The sequence below is a fragment of the Scyliorhinus torazame genome, chromosome 10 (assembly GCF_047496885.1).
Source record: "Scyliorhinus torazame isolate Kashiwa2021f chromosome 10, sScyTor2.1, whole genome shotgun sequence".
Lineage (NCBI taxonomy): Eukaryota > Metazoa > Chordata > Chondrichthyes > Carcharhiniformes > Scyliorhinidae > Scyliorhinus > Scyliorhinus torazame.
The window spans coordinates 125,674,681-125,694,426 of NC_092716.1; positions in this window are offsets into that span (position 1 = coordinate 125,674,681).

The window sequence follows — 19,746 nt, forward strand, 5'->3', positions numbered from 1 at the left end:
AGATTGACTCTGTGACTGGGAGATTGACTCTGTGACTGGGAGATTGACTCTGTGACTGGGAGATTGACTCTGTGACTGGGAGATTGACTCTGTGACTGGGAGATTGACTCTGTGACTGGGAGATTGACTCTGTGACTGGGAGATTGACTCTCTGACTGGGAGTTTGACTCCGTGAGTGGGAGATTGACTCTCTGACTGGGGGATTGACTCTGTGACTGGGTGATTGACTCTCTGACTGGGAGATTGACTCTGTGACTGGGAGATTGACACTGTGACTGGGAGATTGACTCTGTAACTGGGAGATTGACTCTGTAACTGGCAGATTGACTTGGTGATGGGGAGACTGACTCTGTGACTGGGAGATTGACTCTGTGACTGGGAGATTGACTCTGTGACTGGGAGATTGACCCTGTGACTGGGAGATTGACTCTGTGACTTGGAGATTGACCTTGTGACTGGGAGATTGACTCTGTGACTTGGAGATTGACCTTGTGACTGGGAGGTTGACTCTGTGACTGGGAGATTGACTCTGTGACTGGGAGATTGATTCTGTGACTGGGAGATTGACTCTGTGACTTGGAGATTGACCTTGTGACTGGGAGATTGACTCTGTGACTGGGAGATTGACTCTGTGACTGGGAGATTGAACCTGTGACTGGGAGATTGACTCTGTGATTGGGAGACTGACTCTGTGACTGGGAGACTGACTCTGTGACCATGAGATTGACTCTGTGACCGGGAGATTGACTCTGTGACTGGGAGACTGACTCTGTGACTGGGAGACTGACTCTGTGACTGGGGGACTGACTCTGTGATTGGGAGATTGACTCTGTGACTGGGAGATTGAGTCTGTGACTGGGAGACTGACTCTGTGACTGGGAGATTGACTCTGTGACTTGGAGAGTGACTCTGTGACTTGGAGAGTGACTCTGTGACTGGGAGATTGACACTGTGACTGGGAGGTTGACTCTGTAACTGGCAAATTGTCTCGGTGATGGGGAGACTGACTCTGTGACTGGGAGATTGACTCTGTGACTGGGAGATTGACTCTGTGACTGGGAGATTGACCCTGTGACTGGGAGGGTGACTGTGACTGGGAGATTGACTCTGTGACTTGGAGAGTGACTCTGTGACTGGGAGATTGACTCTGTGACTGGGAGATTGACTCTGTGACTGGCAGATTGACTCTGTGACTGGGAGATTGACTCTGTGACTGGGCGATTGACTCTGTGACTGGGAGATTGACTCTGTTACTGGGAGATTGACTCCGTGAGTGGGAGATTGACTCTGTGACTGGGAGATTGACTCTGTGACTGGGAGATTGACTCTGTGACTGGGAGATTGAGTCTGTGACTGGGAGATTGACCCTGTGACTGGGAGGGTGTCTGTGACTGGCAGATTGAATCGGTGATGGGGAGACTGACTCTGTGACTGGGAGAGTGACTCTGTGACTGGGAGATTGACTCTGTGACTGGGAGATTGACTCTATGACTGGGAGATTGACCCTGTGACTGGGAGGGTGACTGTGACTGGGAGATTGACTCTGTGACTTGGAGATCGACTCTGTGACTGGGAGATCGACTCTGTGACTGGCAGATTGACTCTGTGACTGGGAGATTGACTCTGTGACTGGGAGATTGACTCTGTGACTGGGAGATTGACTCTGTGACCGGGAGATTGACTCTGTGACCGGGAGATTGACTCTCTGACCGGGAGATTGACTCTGTGACTGGGAGATTGACTCTGTGACTGGGAGATTGACTCTGTGACTGGGAGATTGACACTGTGACTGGGAGATTGACTCTGTAACTGGCAGATTGACTCGGTGATGGGGAGACTGACTCTGTGACTGGGAGATTGACTCTGTGACTGGGAGATTGACTCTGTGACTGGGCGATTGAGTCTGTGACTGGGAGATTGAGTCTGTGACTGGGAGATTGAGTCTGTGACTGGGAGATTGACCCTGTGACTGGGAGATTGACCCTGTGACTGGGAGATTGACCCTGTGACTGGGAGATTGACTCTGTGACTTGGAGATTGACCTTGTGACTGGGAGATTAACTCTGTGACTGGGAGATTGACTCTGTGACTGGGAGATTGACTCTGTGATTGGGAGACTGACTCTGTGACTGGGAGACTGACTCTGTGACCATGAGATTGACTCTGTGACTGGGAGATTGACTCTGTAACTGGCAGATTGACTCGGTGATGGGGAGACTGACTCTGTGACTGGGAGACTGACTCTGTGACCATGAGATTGACTCTGTGACTGGGAGATTGACTCTGTAACTGGCAGATTGACTCGGTGATGGGGAGACTGACTCTGTGACTGGGAGATTGACTCTGTGACTGGGAGATTGACTCTGTGACTGGGAGATTGACTCTGTGACTGGGAGATTGACTCTGTGACTGGGAGATTGACTCTGTGACTGGGAGATTGACTCTGTGACTGGGAGATTGACTCTGTGACTGAGAGACTGACTCTATGACTGGGAGATTGACTCTGTGACTTGGAGAGTGACTCTGTGACTTGGAGAGTGACTCTGTGACTGGGAGATTGACACTGTGACTGGGAGGTTAACTCTGTAACTGGCAAATTGACTCGGTGATGGGGAGACTGACTCTGTGACTGGGAGATTGACTCTGTGACTGGCAGATTGACTCTGTGACTGTGAGATTGACTCTGTGACTGGGAGATTGACCCTGTGACTGGGAGGGTGACTGTGACTGGGAGATGACTCTGTGACTTGGAGAGTGACTCTGTGACTGGGAGATTGACTCTGTGACTGGGAGATTGACTCTGTGACTGGCAGATTGACTCTGTGACTGGGAGATTGACTCTGTGACTGGGCGATTGACTCTGTGACTGGGAGATTGACTCTGTGACTGGGAGATTGACTCTGTGACTGGGAGATTGACTCTGTGACTGGGAGATTGACTCTGTGACTGGGAGATTGACTCTCTGACTGGGATATTGACTCCGTGAATGGGAGATTGACTCTCTGACTGGGGGATTGACTCTCTGACTGGGAGATTGACTCTCTGACTGGGAGATTGACTCTGTGACTGGGAGATTGACACTGTGACTGGGAGATTGACTCTGTAACTGGCAGATTGACTTGGTGATGGGGAGACTGACACTGTGACTGGGAGATTGACTCTGTTACTGGGAGATTGACTCCGTGAGTGGGAGATTGACTCTGTGACTGGGAGATTGACTCTGTGACTGGGAGATTGACTCTGTGACTGGGAGATTGAGTCTGTGACTGGGAGATTGACCCTGTGACTGGGAGGGTGTCTGTGACTGGCAGATTGAATCGGTGATGGGGAGACTGACTCTGTGACTGGGAGAGTGACTCTGTGACTGGGAGATTGACTCTGTGACTGGGAGATTGACTCTATGACTGGGAGATTGACCCTGTGACTGGGAGGGTGACTGTGACTGGGAGATTGACTCTGTGACTTGGAGATCGACTCTGTGACTGGGAGATCGACTCTGTGACTGGCAGATTGACTCTGTGACTGGGAGATTGACTCTGTGACTGGGAGATTGACTCTGTGACTGGGAGATTGACTCTGTGACGGGGAGATTGACTCTGTGACCGGGAGATTGACTCTCTGACCGGGAGATTGACTCTGTGACTGGGAGATTGACTCTGTGACTGGGAGATTGACTCTGTGACTGGGAGATTGACTCTGTGACTGGGAGATTGACTCTCTGACTGGGATATTGACTCCGTGAATGGGAGATTGACTCTCTGACTGGGGGATTGACTCTGTGACTGGGAGATTGACTCTCTGACTGGGAGATTGACTCTCTGACTGGGAGATTGACTCTGTGACTGGGAGATTGACACTGTGACTGGGAGATTGACTCTGTAACTGGCAGATTGACTTGGTGATGGGGAGACTGACACTGTGACTGGGAGATTGACTCTGTGACTGGGAGATTGACTCTGTGACTGGGAGATTGACGCTGTGACTGGCAGATTGACTCTGTGACTTGGAGGTTGACTCTGTAACTGGCAGATTGAATCGGTGATGGGGAGACTGACTCTGTGACTGGGAGATTGACTCTGTGACTGGGAGATTGACTCTCTGACTGGGAGATTGACTCTGTGACTGGGAGATTGACACTGTGACTGGGAGATTGACTCTGTAACTGGCAGATTGACTTGGTGATGGGGAGACTGACACTGTGACTGGGAGATTGACTCTGTTACTGGGAGATTGACTCCGTGAGTGGGAGATTGACTCTGTGACTGGGAGATTGACTCTGTGACTGGGAGATTGACTCTGTGACTGGGAGATTGAGTCTGTGACTGGGAGATTGACCCTGTGACTGGGAGGGTGTCTGTGACTGGCAGATTGAATCGGTGATGGGGAGACTGACTCTGTGACTGGGAGAGTGACTCTGTGACTGGGAGATTGACTCTGTGACTGGGAGATTGACTCTATGACTGGGAGATTGACCCTGTGACTGGGAGGGTGACTGTGACTGGGAGATTGACTCTGTGACTTGGAGATCGACTCTGTGACTGGGAGATCGACTCTGTGACTGGCAGATTGACTCTGTGACTGGGAGATTGACTCTGTGACTGGGAGATTGACTCTGTGACTGGGAGATTGACTCTGTGACCGGGAGATTGACTCTGTGACCGGGAGATTGACTCTGTGACTGGGAGATTGACTCTGTGACTGGGAGATTGACACTGTGACTGGGAGATTGACTCTGTAACTGGCAGATTGACTCGGTGATGGGGAGACTGACTCTGTGACTGGGAGATTGACTCTGTGACTGGGAGATTGACTCTGTGACTGGGCGATTGAGTCTGTGACTGGGAGATTGAGTCTGTGACTGGGAGATTGAGTCTGTGACTGGGAGATTGACCCTGTGACTGGGAGATTGACCCTGTGACTGGGAGATTGACCCTGTGACTGGGAGATTGACTCTGTGACTTGGAGATTGACCTTGTGACTGGGAGATTAACTCTGTGACTGGGAGATTGACTCTGTGACTGGGAGATTGACTCTGTGATTGGGAGACTGACTCTGTGACTGGGAGACTGACTCTGTGACCATGAGATTGACTCTGTGACTGGGAGATTGACTCTGTAACTGGCAGATTGACTCGGTGATGGGGAGACTGACTCTGTGACTGGGAGACTGACTCTGTGACCATGAGATTGACTCTGTGACTGGGAGATTGACTCTGTAACTGGCAGATTGACTCGGTGATGGGGAGACTGACTCTGTGACTGGGAGATTGACTCTGTGACTGGGAGATTGACTCTGTGACTGGGAGATTGACTCTGTGACTGGGAGATTGACTCTGTGACTGGGAGATTGACTCTGTGACTGGGAGATTGACTCTGTGACTGGGAGATTGACTCTGTGACTGAGAGACTGACTCTATGACTGGGAGATTGACTCTGTGACTTGGAGAGTGACTCTGTGACTTGGAGAGTGACTCTGTGACTGGGAGATTGACACTGTGACTGGGAGGTTAACTCTGTAACTGGCAAATTGACTCGGTGATGGGGAGACTGACTCTGTGACTGGGAGATTGACTCTGTGACTGGCAGATTGACTCTGTGACTGTGAGATTGACTCTGTGACTGGGAGATTGACCCTGTGACTGGGAGGGTGACTGTGACTGGGAGATGACTCTGTGACTTGGAGAGTGACTCTGTGACTGGGAGATTGACTCTGTGACTGGGAGATTGACTCTGTGACTGGCAGATTGACTCTGTGACTGGGAGATTGACTCTGTGACTGGGCGATTGACTCTGTGACTGGGAGATTGACTCTGTGACTGGGAGATTGACTCTGTGACTGGGAGATTGACTCTGTGACTGGGAGATTGACTCTGTGACTGGGAGATTGACTCTCTGACTGGGATATTGACTCCGTGAATGGGAGATTGACTCTCTGACTGGGGGATTGACTCTCTGACTGGGAGATTGACTCTCTGACTGGGAGATTGACTCTGTGACTGGGAGATTGACACTGTGACTGGGAGATTGACTCTGTAACTGGCAGATTGACTTGGTGATGGGGAGACTGACACTGTGACTGGGAGATTGACTCTGTTACTGGGAGATTGACTCCGTGAGTGGGAGATTGACTCTGTGACTGGGAGATTGACTCTGTGACTGGGAGATTGACTCTGTGACTGGGAGATTGAGTCTGTGACTGGGAGATTGACCCTGTGACTGGGAGGGTGTCTGTGACTGGCAGATTGAATCGGTGATGGGGAGACTGACTCTGTGACTGGGAGAGTGACTCTGTGACTGGGAGATTGACTCTGTGACTGGGAGATTGACTCTATGACTGGGAGATTGACCCTGTGACTGGGAGGGTGACTGTGACTGGGAGATTGACTCTGTGACTTGGAGATCGACTCTGTGACTGGGAGATCGACTCTGTGACTGGCAGATTGACTCTGTGACTGGGAGATTGACTCTGTGACTGGGAGATTGACTCTGTGACTGGGAGATTGACTCTGTGACGGGGAGATTGACTCTGTGACCGGGAGATTGACTCTCTGACCGGGAGATTGACTCTGTGACTGGGAGATTGACTCTGTGACTGGGAGATTGACTCTGTGACTGGGAGATTGACACTGTGACTGGGAGATTGACTCTGTAACTGGCAGATTGACTCGGTGATGGGGAGACTGACTCTGTGACTGGGAGATTGACTCTGTGACTGGGAGATTGACTCTGTGACTGGGCGATTGAGTCTGTGACTGGGAGATTGAGTCTGTGACTGGGAGATTGAGTCTGTGACTGGGAGATTGACCCTGTGACTGGGAGATTGACCCTGTGACTGGGAGATTGACTCTGTGACTTGGAGATTGACCTTGTGACTGGGAGATTAACTCTGTGACTGGGAGATTGACTCTGTGACTGGGAGATTGACTCTGTGATTGGGAGACTGACTCTGTGACTGGGAGACTGACTCTGTGACCATGAGATTGACTCTGTGACTGGGAGATTGACTCTGTAACTGGCAGATTGACTCGGTGATGGGGAGACTGACTCTGTGACTGGGAGACTGACTCTGTGACCATGAGATTGACTGTGTGACTGGGAGATTGACTCTGTAACTGGCAGATTGACTCGGTGATGGGGAGACTGACTCTGTGACTGGGAGATTGACTCTGTGACTGGGAGATTGACTCTGTGACTGGGAGATTGACTCTGTGACTGGGAGATTGACTCTGTGACTGGGAGATTGACTCTGTGACTGGGAGATTGACTCTGTGACTGGGAGATTGACTCTGTGACTGAGAGACTGACTCTATGACTGGGAGATTGACTCTGTGACTTGGAGAGTGACTCAGTGACTTGGAGAGTGACTCTGTGACTGGGAGATTGACACTGTGACTGGGAGGTTAACTCTGTAACTGGCAAATTGACTCAGTGATGGGGAGACTGACTCTGTGACTGGGAGATTGACTCTGTGACTGGCAGATTGACTCTGTGACTGTGAGATTGACTCTGTGACTGGGAGATTGACCCTGTGACTGGGAGGGTGACTGTGACTGGGAGATGACTCTGTGACTTGGAGAGTGACTCTGTGACTGGGAGATTGACTCTGTGACTGGGAGATTGACTCTGTGACTGGCAGATTGACTCTGTGACTGGGAGATTGACTCTGTGACTGGGCGATTGACTCTGTGACTGGGAGATTGACTCTGTGACTGGGAGATTGACTCTGTGACTGGGAGATTGACTCTGTGACTGGGAGATTGACTCTGTGACTGGGAGATTGACTCTGTGACTGGGAGATTGACTCTGTGACTGGGAGATTGACTCTCTGACTGGGATATTGACTCCGTGAATGGGAGATTGACTCTCTGACTGGGGGATTGACTCTGTGACTGGGAGATTGACTCTCTGACTGGGAGATTGACTCTCTGACTGGGAGATTGACTCTGTGACTGGGAGATTGACACTGTGACTGGGAGATTGACTCTGTAACTGGCAGATTGACTTGGTGATGGGGAGACTGACACTGTGACTGGGAGATTGACTCTGTGACTGGGAGATTGACTCTGTGACTGGGAGATTGACGCTGTGACTGGCAGATTGACTCTGTGACTTGGAGGTTGACTCTGTAACTGGCAGATTGAATCGGTGATGGGGAGACTGACTCTGTGACTGGGAGATTGACTCTGTGACTGGGAGATTGGCTCTCTGACTGGGAGATTGACTCTGTGACTGGGAGATTGACACTGTGACTGGGAGATTGACTCTGTAACTGGCAGATTGACTTGGTGATGGGGAGACTGACACTGTGACTGGGAGATTGACTCTGTTACTGGGAGATTGACTCCGTGAGTGGGAGATTGACTCTGTGACTGGGAGATTGACTCTGTGACTGGGAGATTGACTCTGTGACTGGGAGATTGAGTCTGTGACTGGGAGATTGACCCTGTGACTGGGAGGGTGTCTGTGACTGGCAGATTGAATCGGTGATGGGGAGACTGACTCTGTGACTGGGAGAGTGACTCTGTGACTGGGAGATTGACTCTGTGACTGGGAGATTGACTCTATGACTGGGAGATTGACCCTGTGACTGGGAGGGTGACTGTGACTGGGAGATTGACTCTGTGACTTGGAGATCGACTCTGTGACTGGGAGATCGACTCTGTGACTGGCAGATTGACTCTGTGACTGGGAGATTGACTCTGTGACTGGGAGATTGACTCTGTGACTGGGAGATTGACTCTGTGACCGGGAGATTGACTCTGTGACCGGGAGATTGACTCTCTGACCGGGAGATTGACTCTGTGACTGGGAGATTGACTCTGTGACTGGGAGATTGACTCTGTGACTGGGAGATTGACACTGTGGCTGGGAGATTGACTCTGTAACTGGCAGATTGACTCGGTGATGGGGAGACTGACTCTGTGACTGGGAGATTGACTCTGTGACTGGGAGATTGACTCTGTGACTGGGCGATTGAGTCTGTGACTGGGAGATTGAGTCTGTGACTGGGAGATTGAGTCTGTGACTGGGAGATTGACCCTGTGACTGGGAGATTGACCCTGTGACTGGGAGATTGACTCTGTGACTTGGAGATTGACCTTGTGACTGGGAGATGAACTCTGTGACTGGGAGATTGACTCTGTGACTGGGAGATTGACTCTGTGACTGGGAGATTGACTCTGTGACTGGCAGATTGACTCTGTGACTGGGAGATTGACTCTGTGACTGGGCGATTGACTCTGTGACTGGGAGATTGACTCTGTGACTGGGAGATTGACTCTGTGACTGGGAGATTGACTCTGTGACTGGGAGATTGACTCTGTGACTGGGAGATTGACTCTGTGACTGGGAGATTGACTCTGTGACTGGGAGATTGACTCTGTGACTGGGAGATTGACTCTCTGACTGGGATATTGACTCCGTGAATGGGAGATTGACTCTCTGACTGGGGGATTGACTCTGTGACTGGGAGATTGACTCTCTGACTGGGAGATTGACTCTCTGACTGGGAGATTGACTCTGTGACTGGGAGATTGACACTGTGACTGGGAGATTGACTCTGTAACTGGCAGATTGACTTGGTGATGGGGAGACTGACACTGTGACTGGGAGATTGACTCTGTGACTGGGAGATTGACTCTGTGACTGGGAGATTGACGCTGTGACTGGCAGATTGACTCTGTGACTTGGAGGTTGACTCTGTAACTGGCAGATTGAATCGGTGATGGGGAGACTGACTCTGTGACTGGGAGATTGACTCTGTGACTGGGAGATTGACTCTCTGACTGGGAGATTGACTCTGTGACTGGGAGATTGACACTGTGACTGGGAGATTGACTCTGTAACTGGCAGATTGACTTGGTGATGGGGAGACTGACACTGTGACTGGGAGATTGACTCTGTTACTGGGAGATTGACTCCGTGAGTGGGAGATTGACTCTGTGACTGGGAGATTGACTCTGTGACTGGGAGATTGACTCTGTGACTGGGAGATTGAGTCTGTGACTGGGAGATTGACCCTGTGACTGGGAGGGTGTCTGTGACTGGCAGATTGAATCGGTGATGGGGAGACTGACTCTGTGACTGGGAGAGTGACTCTGTGACTGGGAGATTGACTCTGTGACTGGGAGATTGACTCTATGACTGGGAGATTGACCCTGTGACTGGGAGGGTGACTGTGACTGGGAGATTGACTCTGTGACTTGGAGATCGACTCTGTGACTGGGAGATCGACTCTGTGACTGGCAGATTGACTCTGTGACTGGGAGATTGACTCTGTGACTGGGAGATTGACTCTGTGACTGGGAGATTGACTCTGTGACCGGGAGATTGACTCTGTGACCGGGAGATTGACTCTGTGACTGGGAGATTGACTCTGTGACTGGGAGATTGACACTGTGACTGGGAGATTGACTCTGTAACTGGCAGATTGACTCGGTGATGGGGAGACTGACTCTGTGACTGGGAGATTGACTCTGTGACTGGGAGATTGACTCTGTGACTGGGCGATTGAGTCTGTGACTGGGAGATTGAGTCTGTGACTGGGAGATTGAGTCTGTGACTGGGAGATTGACCCTGTGACTGGGAGATTGACCCTGTGACTGGGAGATTGACCCTGTGACTGGGAGATTGACTCTGTGACTTGGAGATTGACCTTGTGACTGGGAGATTAACTCTGTGACTGGGAGATTGACTCTGTGACTGGGAGATTGACTCTGTGATTGGGAGACTGACTCTGTGACTGGGAGACTGACTCTGTGACCATGAGATTGACTCTGTGACTGGGAGATTGACTCTGTAACTGGCAGATTGACTCGGTGATGGGGAGACTGACTCTGTGACTGGGAGACTGACTCTGTGACCATGAGATTGACTCTGTGACTGGGAGATTGACTCTGTAACTGGCAGATTGACTCGGTGATGGGGAGACTGACTCTGTGACTGGGAGATTGACTCTGTGACTGGGAGATTGACTCTGTGACTGGGAGATTGACTCTGTGACTGGGAGATTGACTCTGTGACTGGGAGATTGACTCTGTGACTGGGAGATTGACTCTGTGACTGGGAGATTGACTCTGTGACTGAGAGACTGACTCTATGACTGGGAGATTGACTCTGTGACTTGGAGAGTGACTCTGTGACTTGGAGAGTGACTCTGTGACTGGGAGATTGACACTGTGACTGGGAGGTTAACTCTGTAACTGGCAAATTGACTCGGTGATGGGGAGACTGACTCTGTGACTGGGAGATTGACTCTGTGACTGGCAGATTGACTCTGTGACTGTGAGATTGACTCTGTGACTGGGAGATTGACCCTGTGACTGGGAGGGTGACTGTGACTGGGAGATGACTCTGTGACTTGGAGAGTGACTCTGTGACTGGGAGATTGACTCTGTGACTGGGAGATTGACTCTGTGACTGGCAGATTGACTCTGTGACTGGGAGATTGACTCTGTGACTGGGCGATTGACTCTGTGACTGGGAGATTGACTCTGTGACTGGGAGATTGACTCTGTGACTGGGAGATTGACTCTGTGACTGGGAGATTGACTCTGTGACTGGGAGATTGACTCTCTGACTGGGATATTGACTCCGTGAATGGGAGATTGACTCTCTGACTGGGGGATTGACTCTCTGACTGGGAGATTGACTCTCTGACTGGGAGATTGACTCTGTGACTGGGAGATTGACACTGTGACTGGGAGATTGACTCTGTAACTGGCAGATTGACTTGGTGATGGGGAGACTGACACTGTGACTGGGAGATTGACTCTGTTACTGGGAGATTGACTCCGTGAGTGGGAGATTGACTCTGTGACTGGGAGATTGACTCTGTGACTGGGAGATTGACTCTGTGACTGGGAGATTGAGTCTGTGACTGGGAGATTGACCCTGTGACTGGGAGGGTGTCTGTGACTGGCAGATTGAATCGGTGATGGGGAGACTGACTCTGTGACTGGGAGAGTGACTCTGTGACTGGGAGATTGACTCTGTGACTGGGAGATTGACTCTATGACTGGGAGATTGACCCTGTGACTGGGAGGGTGACTGTGACTGGGAGATTGACTCTGTGACTTGGAGATCGACTCTGTGACTGGGAGATCGACTCTGTGACTGGCAGATTGACTCTGTGACTGGGAGATTGACTCTGTGACTGGGAGATTGACTCTGTGACTGGGAGATTGACTCTGTGACCGGGAGATTGACTCTCTGACCGGGAGATTGACTCTGTGACTGGGAGATTGACTCTGTGACTGGGAGATTGACTCTGTGACTGGGAGATTGACACTGTGACTGGGAGATTGACTCTGTAACTGGCAGATTGACTCGGTGATGGGGAGACTGACTCTGTGACTGGGAGATTGACTCTGTGACCATGAGATTGACTCTGTGACTGGGAGATTGACTCTGTAACTGGCAGATTGACTCTGTGACTGGGAGATTGAGTCTGTGACTGGGAGATTGAGTCTGTGACTGGGAGATTGACCCTGTGACTGGGAGATTGACCCTGTGACTGGGAGATTGACTCTGTGACTTGGAGATTGACCTTGTGACTGGGAGATTAACTCTGTGACTGGGAGATTGACTCTGTGACTGGGAGATTGACTCTGTGATTGGGAGACTGACTCTGTGACTGGGAGACTGACTCTGTGACCATGAGATTGACTCTGTGACTGGGAGATTGACTCTGTAACTGGCAGATTGACTCGGTGATGGGGAGACTGACTCTGTGACTGGGAGACTGACTCTGTGACCATGAGATTGACTGTGTGACTGGGAGATTGACTCTGTAACTGGCAGATTGACTCGGTGATGGGGAGACTGACTCTGTGACTGGGAGATTGACTCTGTGACTGGGAGATTGACTCTGTGACTGGGAGATTGACTCTGTGACTGGGAGATTGACTCTGTGACTGGGAGATTGACTCTGTGACTGGGAGATTGACTCTGTGACTGGGAGATTGACTCTGTGACTGAGAGACTGACTCTATGACTGGGAGATTGACTCTGTGACTTGGAGAGTGACTCAGTGACTTGGAGAGTGACTCTGTGACTGGGAGATTGACACTGTGACTGGCAGGTTAACTCTGTAACTGGCAAATTGACTCAGTGATGGGGAGACTGACTCTGTGACTGGGAGATTGACTCTGTGACTGGCAGATTGACTCTGTGACTGTGAGATTGACTCTGTGACTGGGAGATTGACCCTGTGACTGGGAGGGTGACTGTGACTGGGAGATGACTCTGTGACTTGGAGAGTGACTCTGTGACTGGGAGATTGACTCTGTGACTGGGAGATTGACTCTGTGACTGGCAGATTGACTCTGTGACTGGGAGATTGACTCTGTGACTGGGCGATTGACTCTGTGACTGGGAGATTGACTCTGTGACTGGGAGATTGACTCTGTGACTGGGAGATTGACTCTGTGACTGGGAGATTGACTCTGTGACTGGGAGATTGACTCTGTGACTGGGAGATTGACTCTGTGACTGGGAGATTGACTCTCTGACTGGGATATTGACTCCGTGAATGGGAGATTGACTCTCTGACTGGGGGATTGACTCTGTGACTGGGAGATTGACTCTCTGACTGGGAGATTGACTCTCTGACTGGGAGATTGACTCTGTGACTGGGAGATTGACACTGTGACTGGGAGATTGACTCTGTAACTGGCAGATTGACTTGGTGATGGGGAGACTGACACTGTGACTGGGAGATTGACTCTGTGACTGGGAGATTGACTCTGTGACTGGGAGATTGACGCTGTGACTGGCAGATTGACTCTGTGACTTGGAGGTTGACTCTGTAACTGGCAGATTGAATCGGTGATGGGGAGACTGACTCTGTGACTGGGAGATTGACTCTGTGACTGGGAGATTGACTCTCTGACTGGGAGATTGACTCTGTGACTGGGAGATTGACACTGTGACTGGGAGATTGACTCTGTAACTGGCAGATTGACTTGGTGATGGGGAGACTGACACTGTGACTGGGAGATTGACTCTGTTACTGGGAGATTGACTCCGTGAGTGGGAGATTGACTCTGTGACTGGGAGATTGACTCTGTGACTGGGAGATTGACTCTGTGACTGGGAGATTGAGTCTGTGACTGGGAGATTGACCCTGTGACTGGGAGGGTGTCTGTGACTGGCAGATTGAATCGGTGATGGGGAGACTGACTCTGTGACTGGGAGAGTGACTCTGTGACTGGGAGATTGACTCTGTGACTGGGAGATTGACTCTATGACTGGGAGATTGACCCTGTGACTGGGAGGGTGACTGTGACTGGGAGATTGACTCTGTGACTTGGAGATCGACTCTGTGACTGGGAGATCGACTCTGTGACTGGCAGATTGACTCTGTGACTGGGAGATTGACTCTGTGACTGGGAGATTGACTCTGTGACTGGGAGATTGACTCTGTGACCGGGAGATTGACTCTGTGACCGGGAGATTGACTCTCTGACCGGGAGATTGACTCTGTGACTGGGAGATTGACTCTGTGACTGGGAGATTGACTCTGTGACTGGGAGATTGACACTGTGGCTGGGAGATTGACTCTGTAACTGGCAGATTGACTCGGTGATGGGGAGACTGACTCTGTGACTGGGAGATTGACTCTGTGACTGGGAGATTGACTCTGTGACTGGGCGATTGAGTCTGTGACTGGGAGATTGAGTCTGTGACTGGGAGATTGAGTCTGTGACTGGGAGATTGACCCTGTGACTGGGAGATTGACCCTGTGACTGGGAGATTGACTCTGTGACTTGGAGATTGACCTTGTGACTGGGAGATGAACTCTGTGACTGGGAGATTGACTCTGTGACTGGGAGATTGACTCTGTGATTGGGAGACTGACTCTGTGACTGGGAGACTGACTCTGTGACCATGAGATTGACTCTGTGACTGGGAGATTGACTCTGTAACTGGCAGATTGACTCGGTGATGGGGAGACTGACTCTGTGACTGGGAGACTGACTCTGTGACCATGAGATTGACTCTGTGACTGGGAGATTGACTCTGTAACTGGCAGATTGACTCGGTGATGGGGAGACTGACTCTGTGACTGGGAGATTGACTCTGTGACTGGGAGATTGACTCTGTGACTGGGAGATTGACTCTGTGACTGGGAGATTGACTCTGTGACTGGGAGATTGACTCTGTGACTGGGAGATTGACTCTGTGACTGGGAGATTGACTCTGTGACTGAGAGACTGACTCTATGACTGGGAGATTGACTCTGTGACTTGGAGAGTGACTCAGTGACTTGGAGAGTGACTCTGTGACTGGGAGATTGACACTGTGACTGGGAGGTTAACTCTGTAACTGGCAAATTGACTCAGTGATGGGGAGACTGACTCTGTGACTGGGAGATTGACTCTGTGACTGGCAGATTGACTCTGTGACTGTGAGATTGACTCTGTGACTGGGAGATTGACCCTGTGACTGGGAGGGTGACTGTGACTGGGAGATGACTCTGTGACTTGGAGAGTGACTCTGTGACTGGGAGATTGACTCTGTGACTGGGAGATTGACTCTGTGACTGGCAGATTGACTCTGTGACTGGGAGATTGACTCTGTGACTGGGCGATTGACTCTGTGACTGGGAGATTGACTCTGTGACTGGGAGATTGACTCTGTGACTGGGAGATTGACTCTGTGACTGGGAGATTGACTCTGTGACTGGGAGATTGACTCTGTGACTGGGAGATTGACTCTCTGACTGGGATATTGACTCCGTGAATGGGAGATTGACTCTCTGACTGGGGGATTGACTCTGTGACTGGGAGATTGACTCTCTGACTGGGAGATTGACTCTCTGACTGGGAGATTGACTCTGTGACTGGGAGATTGACACTGTGACTGGGAGATTGACTCTGTAACTGGCAGATTGACTTGGTGATGGGGAGACTGACACTGTGACTGGGAGATTGACTCTGTGACTGGGAGATTGACTCTGTGACTGGGAGATTGACGCTGTGACTGGCAGATTGACTCTGTGACTTGGAGGTTGACTCTGTAACTGGCAGATTGAATCGGTGATGGGGAGACTGACTCTGTGACTGGGAGATTGACTCTGTGACTGGGAGATTGACTCTGTGACTGGGAGATTGACTCTATGACTGGGAGATTGACCCTGTGACTGGGAGGGTGACTGTGACTGGAAGATTGACTCTGTGACTTGGAGATCGACTCTGTGACTGGCAGATTGACTCTGTGACTGGGAGATTGACTCTGTGACTGGGAGATTGAGTCTGTGACTGGGAGATTGACCCTGTGACTGGGAGATTGACCCTGTGACTGGGAGATTGAATCTGTGACTTGGAGATTGACCTTGTGACTGGGAGATTGACTCTGTGACTGGGAGATTGACTCTGTGACTGGGAGATTGACTCTGTGACTGTGAGATTGACTCTGTGATTGGGAGACTGACTCTGTGACTGGGAGACTGACTCTGTGACCATGAGATTGACTCTGTGACTGGGAGATTGACTCTGTAACTGGCAGATTGACTCGGTGATGGGGAGACTGACTCTGTGACTGGGAGATTGACTCTGTGACTGGGAGATTGACTCTGTGACTGGGAGATTGACTCTGTGACTGGGAGATTGACTCTGTGACTGGGAGATTGACTCTGTGACTGGGAGACTGACTCTGTGACTGGGAGATTGACTCTGTGACTTGGAGAGTGACTCTGTGACTTGGAGAGTGACTCTGTGACTGGAAGATTGACACTGTGACTGGGAGGTTGACTCTGTAACTGGCAAATTGACTCGGTGATGGGGAGACTGACTCTGTGACTGGGAGATTGACTCTGTGACTGGCAGATTGACTCTGTGACTGTGAGATTGACTCTGTGACTGGGAGATTGACCCTGTGACTGGGAGGGTGACTGTGACTGGGAGATTGACTCTGTGACTTGGAGAGTGACTCTGTGACTGGGAGATTGACTCTGTGACTGGGAGATTGACTCTGTGACTGGCAGATTGACTCTGTGACTGGGAGATTGACTCTGTGACTGGGCGATTGACTCTGTGACTGGGAGATTGACTCTGTGACTGGGAGATTGACTCTGTGACTGGAAGATTGACTCTGTGACTGGGATATTGACTCTGTGACTGGGAGATTGACCCTGTGACTGGGAGGGTGTCTGTGACTGGCAGATTGAATCGGTGATGGGGAGACTGACTCTGTGACTGGGAGAGTGACTCTGTGACTTGGAGATTGACTCTGTGACTGGGAGATTGACTCTATGACTGGGAGATTGATCCTGTGACTGGGAGGGTGACTGTGACTGGGAGATTGACTCTGTGACTTGGAGATCGACTCTGTGACTGGGAGATCGACTCTGTGACTGGCAGATTGACTCTGTGACTGGCAGATTGACTCTGTGACTGGGAGATTGACTCTGTGACTGGGAGATTGACTCTGTGACTGGGAGATTGACTCTGTGACCGGGAGATTGACTCTGTGACCGGGAGATTGACTCTCTGACTGGGAGATTGACTCTGTGACTGGGAGATTGACTCTGTGACTGGGAGATTGACACTGTGACTGGGAGATTGACTCTGTAACTGGCAGATTGACTCGGTGATGGGGAGACTGACTCTGTGACTGGGAGATTGACTCTGTGACTGGGAGATTGACTCTGTGACTGGGAGATTGAGTCTGTGACTGGGAGATTGAGTCTGTGACTGGGAGATTGAATCTGTGACTGGGAGATTGACCCTGTGACTGGGAGATTGACCCTGTGACTGGGAGATTGACTCTGTGACTTGGAGATTGACCTTGTGACTGGGAGATTGACTCTGTGACTGGGAGATTGACTCTGTGACTGGGAGATTGACTCTGTGATTGGGAGACTGACTCTGTGACTGGGAGACTGACTCTGTGACCATGAGATTGACTCTGTGACTGGGAGATTGACTCTGTAACTGGCAGATTGACTCGGTGATGGCGAGACTGACTCTGTGACTGGGAGACTGACTCTGTGACCATGAGATTGACTCTGTGACTGGGAGATTGACTCTGTAACTGGCAGATTGACTCGGTGATGGGGAGACTGACTCTGTGACTGGGAGATTGACTCTGTGACTGGGAGATTGACTCTGTGACTGGGAGATTGACTCTGTGACTGGGAGATTGACTCTGTGACTGGGAGACTGACTCTATGACTGGGAGGTTGACTCTGTGACTTGGAGAGTGACTCTGTGACTTGGAGAGTGACTCTGTGACTGGGAGATTGACACTGTGACTGGGAGGTTAACTCTGTAACTGGCAAATTGACTCGGTGATGGGGAGACTGACTCTGTGACTGGGAGATTGACTCTGTGACTGGCAGATTGACTCTGTGACTGTGAGATTGACTCTGTGACTGGGAGATTGACCCTGTGACCGGGAGACTGACTCTGTGACCGGGGGACTGTCTCTGTGACTGGGAGACTGACTCTGTGACTGGGAGACTGACTCTGTGACTGGGAGACTGACTCTGTGACCGGGAGACTGACTCTGTGACCGGGAGACTGACTCTGTGACTGGGAGATTGATTCTGTGACTGGGAGATTGACTGCGTGACTGGAAGACTGACTCTGTGGCTGGGAGACTGACTCTGTCACTGGGAGACTGACTCTGTGATTGGGAGACAGACTCTGACTGGGAGATTGACTCTGTGACTGGGAGATTGACTCTGTGACTGGGAGATTGACTCTGTGACTGGGAGATTGACCCTGTGACTGGGAGGGTGACTGTGACTGGGAGATTGACTCTGTGACTTGGAGATTGACTCTGTGACTGGGTCATTGACTCTGTGACTGGGAGATTGACTCTGTGACTGGGTGATTGACTCTGTGACTGGGAGATTGACTCTGTGCCTGGGAGATTGACTCTGTGACTGGCAGATTGACGCTGTAACTGGCAGATTGACTCTGTGACTGGGAGATTGACTCTGTGACTGGGAGATTGACTCTATGACTGGGAGATTGACTCTGTGACTGGGAGATTGACTCTGTGACTGGGAGATTGACTCTGTGACTGGGATATGAACACTGTGACTGGGAGATTGACTCTGTAACTGGCTGATTGACTCGGTGATGGGGAGACTGACTCTGTGACTGGGAGATTGACTCTGTGACTGGGAGACTGACTCTGTGACTGGGAGATTGACTCTGTGACTGGGAGACTGACTCTGTGACTGGGAGATTGACTCTGTAACTGGCAGATTGACTCGGTGATGGGGAGACTGACTCTGTGACTGGGAGATTGACTCTGTGACTGGGAGATTGACTCTGTGACTGGGAGATTGAGTCTGTGACTGGGAGATTGAGTCTGTGACTGGGAGATTGAATCTGTGACTGGGAGATTGACCCTGTGACTGGGAGATTGACCCTGTGACTGGGAGATTGACTCTGTGACTTGGAGATTGACCTTGTGACTGGGAGATTGACTCTGTGACTGGGAGATTGACTCTGTGACTGGGAGATTGACTCTGTGATTGGGAGACTGACTCTGTGACTGGGAGACTGACTCTGTGACCATGAGATTGACTCTGTGACTGGGAGATTGACTCTGTAACTGGCAGATTGACTCGGTGATGGGGAGACTGACTCTGTGACTGGGAGACTGACTCTGTGACCATGAGATTGACTCTGTGACTGGGAGATTGACTCTGTAACTGGCAGATTGACTCGGTGATGGGGAGACTGACTCTGTGACTGGGAGATTGACTCTGTGACTGGGAGATTGACTC